General features: G+C 48.4%; 2 long non-coding RNA genes across 6 annotated transcripts in view; both read left to right on the top strand.

The window, feature by feature from the left end:
* Window positions 1-4,714: 4,714 nt before the first annotated feature.
* On the top strand, window positions 4,715-7,552 carry LOC125321139. 5 transcript variants are annotated; one of them, XR_007201471.1, is made up of 10 exons: window positions 4,715-4,845; window positions 5,000-5,121; window positions 5,244-5,285; window positions 5,380-5,503; window positions 5,629-5,708; window positions 5,786-6,070; window positions 6,437-6,499; window positions 6,572-6,613; window positions 6,708-6,953; window positions 7,107-7,552. It is a non-coding gene; the product is annotated as an uncharacterized LOC125321139 (long non-coding RNA). The 5 variants fall into 5 exon arrangements; XR_007201469.1 differs by having other exon boundaries at window positions 4,715-4,855; window positions 5,786-5,935; window positions 6,437-6,477; XR_007201470.1 differs by having other exon boundaries at window positions 4,715-4,855; window positions 5,786-5,935.
* Window positions 7,553-7,761: 209 nt separating this feature from the next.
* Window positions 7,762-8,081, top strand: part of LOC125321144 — a 442-nt gene continuing 122 nt past the window's right edge. The window contains exons 1-3 of the long non-coding RNA XR_007201473.1: window positions 7,762-7,795; window positions 7,874-7,922; window positions 8,011-8,054. This is a non-coding gene — a long non-coding RNA (uncharacterized LOC125321144). The remainder of the gene's footprint in view (window positions 7,796-7,873; window positions 7,923-8,010; window positions 8,055-8,081) is intronic.

Raw genomic sequence — 8,081 nt, 5'->3', positions numbered from 1 at the left:
GTAGGCACGATAAGTGTTGAGCAAGCTGTATGCATTGCTTTTAACAAAAAACTTCTTAGTAAATCATTTAACCTCTGCTTCCCCATCCCCCCTGATTAAGGGCTAAATATGGATTTAAACTGGGCCAGGTGTTAGTGTAGGAAGAGACATTTAACTGCAATTTATTTGTTTCAGGAGGTGTCTCATCATATAGTCTGCTATTTAACAGTTTCCATGCCAGGTTAATTGTAGTGGAAGACAGCAAATGAAGCCAAGAGACTCAGTTAGGATGTCCCAGGTCCCTGCCAAGCACAGATTACAAAAAACCAAACCCTGGGATTACAAAAATACTAAAAGCTCATCTTAAAAAATACTAAAAAAACAGTCTACCAAAAACTAGGTTCCAAAATACTAGAATAACATTGTTTCAAAATAAGAGAAACCCAAATTTCAAAATACCAGAAAACCAGGTTTCAAAATCTCAGTTTTAAAATACCAGATTACCAAGTTCCAAAATACCAAAGTTACCCTGTTTCAAAATTGCAAACTACCAGGTTCCAAAATACCTTTTTTTTTTCCCATTTCATAATAGCAGAGTCTCAAGTTCCAAAATATCAAAATGACTCTGTTTCAAGATATCAATTTGCAAAATACCAATTTTCAGATGTCTTATACAGGCAGGATTCCCAAACCCACAAGAATGCAACATTGTCAAAATGGGATCTGTGCTACCAAAATGGATATTTTATCCTCTGAAAAGCTTTCTTACAGTGACCATCAACACAGGTATTTATTTTAATTGTACAGCCAGATGCAATAAGACTTTTACTTCAAAAGCAAACACATAGTAGTTTTCTGCTTAGATTGTGTCCACGAGGACCGGCATTTGGGCCGGAGAGCTGCAGTTGGGATCAAAGGATGGAGTCAATCTGCTCCCTGCAGATGCACAAGGAAAGATCGAGTAGCAGGCAGAGGGAGTATTTATAAACAATATCAATATTTCACTGAAATTCAGGGTGGACTGGTGATGGGCGTGCCTGCCAGGATCAGCCATAAACAACCCGGCCAAACCCCCAACCCCTCAAGGGGTGCGTCAAACACTTCAATGGAAACGCAAGTCAGTAATGATTATGGAAGAGAAATTACTGGTAATTGCTTGTGATCTGTGGGGAATTTCCTTGGTAGTTACAAGTCTAGGACATACGGAATTTTGAAGGCAGGATCCCAGTTTTGGCCACGGGCACCCGGACGAGAAGGCCGGGCCTTTTCCACGGAAAGGAAAGCCCCGAAACACCCCGGTGTTTCGGGGGTGGACGATGGCCCGCGCAGGGGAGGGAACAACCGGCAGGACCATTCTCTGCCTCATCCCTGCACTCCAAGATCCAGCAGCCCCAGGTGCGACCAGTGAGAATGAGGAGGGGGCGGCTCTTGCCACAGGCTGCTTTCAGAGGGTTCCCTGGGCACACCTATGCAGGGAGCTGCTGGTCGAGAGGGGCCAACGGAGGCATCTCGAGAGCCCCTCCGGGAACAACGGTCACAGCATCCGGCAGGAGCTGGGAAGTTGGCCGGATGCACCTGGGTACAGAACATCGCTTCAAGAAAATGCCCAGGGAAAAACCTTTGTGCCAAGGGGCGGCACCTGAGCAGGCAGGGGAGCCTGTGAGGTCCCTTTCATCTCATCAGCCCCTCTTCAGAGCCCGCAGTCCCTCCCCAGTGCCCCCAGAAAAGAGAGAGTTATTAGGAGAAAAGGAGCTTAAATTGAGATAATCAGCTTCCTTTTTCCATAATTGTCTGTGTTAAAATTGGGGGGGTATCTGCTTCCCCTGTCATTTTAATGGTCTCATTTGAGGGAAACCCTGCATTTTCCATGCCATTTTCCATGCCGTATAAATTGACAGGGAATCCTCACTGTCCATTATTTTCCAGTTTAAATGGAAGGGGAAAACCTCAACAATGCTCTTTTATGCATTTGAATTAAGGGTAGCTTCCCCCTTTTCATTGTCCTAAGGTTTAAATTGAGGGGGAAGCCCAGTTGTCCCTCCTTTTTAAAGGTTTGAATTGAGGAAAAATCCCCCTTTTTCCATCACTGGAGAGATTTAAAGTGAGGAAACCCCTCTTTTCCCAATAGTTTAGGGGATTAAATTGAAGGGGAGAAGCCATTTATTTGCCACTGTATCAGTTTAAGTGGAGGTAACTGGTGCCCATTCCCGCATTGTAAGGAGCTCAATTGAAGGAAGCTCTCCCTTTTTGAGCATTTTAAGGATTTAAATCTGTGTTTCAGGGTGCTCCTACCCGAGCCCCGGTACTGAATGTCATATGGGAGCGAGTCTGGCACAGATGTAACCCTAATGCCACCTGGGAGTGTATTAATTTTTCTTATTTTTATTTTTAATGTATATAGCCCTAATTAGAGATCTCAATGAGAGTTACATCATTCATACAATTACTATTCCTCTCTACCTTAGTCACATGTGGAATACTACTTATTAATCACTAAGGAATATTTATCCAAGTTAGGAACAAATTATCCAAGTTATCTAGCTGTGCTGCCAAAACACAATGTTTTATTTCTTACCGGTTTTCTGCCCTTTTGCTTGATGTTGTTGAAGCAAAAAAGAAAGTGTCATCATTTCCCTGAAGAGTTTTCTTCTCTATTGAGCCTTTTACTCATCTCGAATTTAAGTCAGAGGAGCCAAATGACCACTGCTCCTCCAAGAGCTTTTATACCTTGCGGTATTTGCCTCCTCCCTTTTCCTGGGCATTGTGGGATCGAGAGGCGGGCCCGGCCAGAGCTATATCAACCCCAGCCTTTGGCAAAGGGCTTCATTCCCTCCCTGGGAGTGACTGTGACAAGAGCTTTCCTCTTATTTCAATGAAAGGGATCTTTCAGCTTAGCTTGTTTTCAGTAGGTGCTTTTGGTATCTAAAGCATCAGAGGCCTTAAAGGCACTGTGAAGAAGATAGCATTGAACACAGAGAGTATATAAGTTCACAATTTTTGGTTGTGCATTCAGGGGTGATAAGGTGCTTTTGCGATTTCTGTTTTTGTTCTTGTATTTTTTTTAGGAGTTGTGTAACTTCCCGCAATTCCAGATTGCGTTGAGTGCGATACTTCAATTTTTTTCAGCAAATGCATTGTGTCCCAAAAGGGATTTGCCCCATGTCAAAGATGATGACTGAGATCGAGGCTTCTAATAGTCAAGGATTGTGACTGGGAGAGGGAGGGGGTGTGCAGGGTATTGGACTAGGGGTTATTGTGGGGAGGTTTTGAAGGCAGCACAGTAGGAAACAGTGTCCATTTGGGGCCCCCTAAAGCTTTTCTACACGTGCAGCAGATGCATTTACGTGCGTCTTACGGCCCACAAACGCATCCACTGCACTCACAGAAATGCCTCGTAACTTTGTCTCTCGCTAATGCAGGTGCCCATCATAATAACAGCCACAGCCTTGACATGGGCTAAAGCCAGAGACTTGAGGACCTAGGCGCACTTAGGAGCGAGCGAGCAGCTGACTTGTTGGGATTTGGCCCATGTGCTCCTAAACTCGTCTATTGATTTTGGCTCTTTTTTTATCCAAGAGGCTACCCGGCAATTGCGGGGCCTTCCAAGATGGCTGAGGCAGATTTATTTCGCATCCAATGCGGATGCACATCGCGGATCATTTGAAAGATAAGTTGGGTGCCACAACCTGGGGATGGGATGCCAGCAGAGCAGCGGGTTAGAAATTCCTGGGAGAGATTTAAAAATTAGCAGAGGGGAAAGGGGATGCCCTTTAAGGGGCTTCTTTGGACAGCTAAAGAGAGCAGCTCTACTTTTGATTGCAACCGTAGGACATGCAGAGCAGTTCCCCTCAGTCTTGTGCTGTCTAGCATGCTTTTGGGATCCCTTGGATCAGATATCTTTGCCTTTTCCCTTTGAGGGCCTTATTACAAGCATTGGCTGCCATCTCTAGGTTCTTGAATATTTGTACTTTATCGGCATGATGCCAATATAATTTGTTCTTTTACCGGCGGGCTCAGCCACATCTTGGAATCCCATCTTGGAATCGCATCTCAGAAGCGTCGAGTCGGATGCCTTTTGAGGCCTTGTTCCTGGCTCTATTGCCATCCATCCTTTGCAGCCGTGAGCTGTCATGTCCTGGGGCTTCTAAGACTGTAAGGATATGGGGAACATTCTGAATGTAGCATTGTCTCGCAGCCATCTTGATCATCGTGACCAACAGTCCTTCTCACAGGTCATTGTTACAGTTTTTTCTTCTGCTCCGTAGAGCCTCCACCATCGCCATACCATCAGTCATCTCTTTGGCGTTGTCTCGGTCCTTGCCATTATTCTTCTTCCTGAGAGCTTTTTTTATCATCCTAGTGTCACACTGTTTGTAGTATAATGTGTAGTTTGTGTTTAGCCTGAAACTGCTCTGCCCTGTGGAGTAGACTGGGGGGGTAGGTGGAGTAGAAAGAAGACTTTACGGGGAACTTTTTGCTTTGTTTAGCCACCTGAGCCACACCTCGGATGGAGCAACCGCAGCCAGTTCATGCAAGGTTCGGTGGAGGCATGGGAGAAGTACTGCAGTGTCTCGCAGTTTTCTAGTCATTTGTTTTAATGCATGCTGTTTGCGGCTCCTAGATGGTTTGCTTTGAGAAATGAGAACTTGGGGAAGGCGAAGCTTTCCCTGTGTGCCTGAGTGACTTTGACAAATAATTTTTTTTGCAGAGGGATAGGATGTAAACCAGACAGACACAAATGGAGGAGGCCAGAGGAGCACAGCAATGAGGTGGGTTGGCACCTGAAGCCCAAGCTCCAGCCTGACTTTCTTCAATGCTTACCCCGTTGTTTGGCTCTTTGTTTCATTAGAAGATGCGAAGCGCTTGGTACGGCCAGGTACTGGTACCGGGGGCACCATGAGCCACATGAGTATTGGTGACTGAGATGAGTATTGATTCCAGCACAGAGCTGGATGTTACCGGAGTTTTAATGTGTTAGTAATAAAACTATAAACATCCTTTGTTTTTTTGTGTTTTACAGGTGGTCTGAAGCATTCCAACCGCTGGTCCAATATGACAGAGGCCCTTGCGGAAAGAGGTCACGGTCAAGCGGTTTCAGATGGAAACTAATCCGGCAATGCCATGCTTTCGGACCCTATGTCGGTACATGCCTTTCCGTTTTGTTTTGCCCTGTCTCCCCCGGGAAGGTCCATTGTCATTCAGCTTTTCAGGGGAGGTGTAAACAGTGGCTATGTCACCAGATTGTTCTTTGTCTTAATTTTTAGGAAGTAAAGCCAGGTATCACCAATCAATGTCAAATGAGTGAGGTGAGCAGTGACCGGTGGACAGAACCAGTTGTTATTGCATGGTTGCCACGTTCTGGTGCAGCTCTAAGCATCCGTTGTTGTTTGTATGTTTAAGGTGGTCCACTTTTTTATGCTGAATCGCCTTGCCACCGGCTGATGGACCCGGCTCGCCGCCATCGTGAGCCTGTTGGAAGTATCACGGGACTCTGTGACGGAGCCTTGACCTTTTCCATTTGAAGGTGCCCTCCACGTTGAATTTGGCAATGGCTGAGGATTTGTGGCAAGTTGGGGGAGGGGGGGAGGAGGGGTGAGGGTCCCCTCAAGTTTCAGCCATGCCACGTGGCCTTGTCTCCTCTTATCTCAGGTATGCCCTGTGACGGCGGCGTCAGACTGGGAGTGCGGCCGGAGCATGTGGCCCGAGGGCCCTGGCCATTTTAGGAGATGGTGAGTACAAGAATTGTTGGGTTTTGGCCAGTGTGCCACTAAGTTCACGGCTTGACGTTTGGTTTTCTTTCTTGTAGCCAACTAAGAGACAACAGCCCGGTGACGGCAGGAACTTCCCAGATGGCGAGGCGGCCTTCTTTCACACCTGACCTGGATTCGCATTCCCGGACCTCCGAGAGATAAGTGGAGGGCTACGCCTCACAGAGGGGATGAGAGCGATGTGCCGGGTCAGGACTCGTCGGAAGGATTTTTGAATTAGCTCTGGAGACGGGGATGTCCAAGAAATGGCCCCTTTAGGCCACACGATGGGAAAGTCTCACTTTTGATCACAATGCTGAGGCACGTAGGACAGAACAGTCCCGGTGCGTGTCGTGTCACTCGTCTATCGTGTGTTCTGCGTCTTTTGGGCTTCTCGCATCGTGTGTCTTTTTCCTTAGCCCTTAGAGGTGACTGGCGGCCTTTCTTCTCACTGGGAGTTTTCTCTCCGTGTTGCACCCCCTTGTTGGTCACGTCCCGTGTCACAGGGGCCAGCGTGGGTTTGGCCCGGAGCTGCTCTGCCCTGCTGCATAGTCTGGCATTATAGGTGCGATAGGGCAAAGCCCGGGGACTTGAAATTTGTTGTGTAGGCTGTAGTTGCCATCTAGATGGTATTCCTAGATTGACACGAGGTGCCTGTAGCCTTTAAGTTCTCATGCAGCGCTTTGACTTTTGTCATCACTGTCTTTCAGACGCAGATCGATTCTATCTGTGGTGGAGCGCTCCATACTAGGTGAGGGGGTTCCCACAGGAAGGTGAGTTGCCGTTTGTGTTTGCAGGGCAAGTGTAACGCGGTGGCTCCACTGTTGTTCTGTCCTCATTTTTAGGAGGTAAAGCCGGATCTCAGCAGTCAATGTCAAGTGAGCGAGGTAAGCAGTGGCCGCTGAAAAGAAAAAGTTGTTCTTGCTTGGGTGCCAAGTTCTGGTGCAGCCCTTAGCATCCATTGTCATTTGTGCGTTTTAGGCGGTCCACTTGCATTACGCCGAACCCCCTCGCAGAACGGCCGACGGACCCGGCTCGCCGCCCTCGTGACCCCTCCGCAAGTATCGCAAAGCTCTGCGATGAAGCCTTGACCTTTTCCACGTGACGGTGCCGTCCGGGTAGCCTTCGGCAACGGCCGAGGAGTTGCGGCGAGTCGGGGAGGGAGGGAGGAGCGAGGGTCCACTCGGGTTTCAGCAATGCCACATGGCCTGTCTCCTCGTAGCTCAGGTATAGCCTGCCACAGTGGCGTCAGCCTTGGAGCGCGGCCGAAGCGTGCGGCCCGAGGACCCTGGCCATCTTAGGAGATGGTGAGTACAAGAATTGTAGTGGCCCACGTCCCGCTAAGTTCAGGCCTTGACGTTTGGTTTTTTTTTATCGTAGCCGACTAAGAGACAACAGCCCGATGACGGCAGGAGCTTCCCAGACGGTGAGCGGCCTTCTTTTGCACCTGAGGAGGATTCGCATCCCTGGATGTCCGAGAGATAAGTTGAGGGGATGCAAGCGGGGTGTCGGGTCGGGGCTCGCCGGGAGGGAATATTGAGTCAGCTTCAGAGATGGGGATGTCTAAGAAGGGGCCCCTTTAGGGCCCCTAAAGGGCAAGTCTCCCTTTCGATCACAGCGCTGAGGCGTGCCAGGCAGAGCAGTCCCAGTGCACGTTGTGCAGCTTGTCTATTGTGTGTTCTGTCTCTACTGGGTGTCTCGTGTCTTCTGCTTTAGCCCTTCGATGTGCCTGCGGTCATTCTTCTCACCGAGAGTTTTCTCTCCTCGTTGCTTCCCCGCATTTGTCATCTGCTGTATCACGGGTGCCTGTGTGGGTTTTCTCTGGAGCTGCTCTGCCCTGCTGCACCGTCTGGCATATAGGTGTAATAGGACAAGGCTCGGGGACTTGAAATTTGTAGTGTAGAGTGTAGTTTGGCCTCTAGGTGGCATTCCTAGATTGACACAGGATGGCTGGAGCTGTTAAGTTCTCATGCAACCCTTTGACTTTTGTCATCACTATCTTTCAGATGCAGACGGATTAAATCCGTGGCAGAGCGCCCCACACCGGGTGAGGGGGTTCCCGCAGGAAGGTCAGTCACCGTTTGTGTTTGTAGGGCAAGGGTAAATGGTGGCTACGTCACAGCATTGTTCTTTGTCTTTATTTTTAGGTAGTAAAGCCGGATATTGATGTTTAAGGTTGATGGAGTGACGTAAAAGGTGACTGGTGGACAGAAGGAGTTGGTATTGCTCCAATATCAATATCTGGTTCAGCTCTAAGCATCCATTGTTGTTTGTTCCTTTTCAGCGGTCCACTCACAAGATGTCCCGGCCCAGAATGCCAGAGGCCAGGTGGGTGCAAGCTTAAGGTATCGGTGT

This window comes from Corvus hawaiiensis, unplaced genomic scaffold (assembly GCF_020740725.1).
Source record: "Corvus hawaiiensis isolate bCorHaw1 unplaced genomic scaffold, bCorHaw1.pri.cur scaffold_95_ctg1, whole genome shotgun sequence".
NCBI lineage: Eukaryota > Metazoa > Chordata > Aves > Passeriformes > Corvidae > Corvus > Corvus hawaiiensis.
This window is presented reverse-complemented; position numbering and strand designations above follow the sequence as displayed.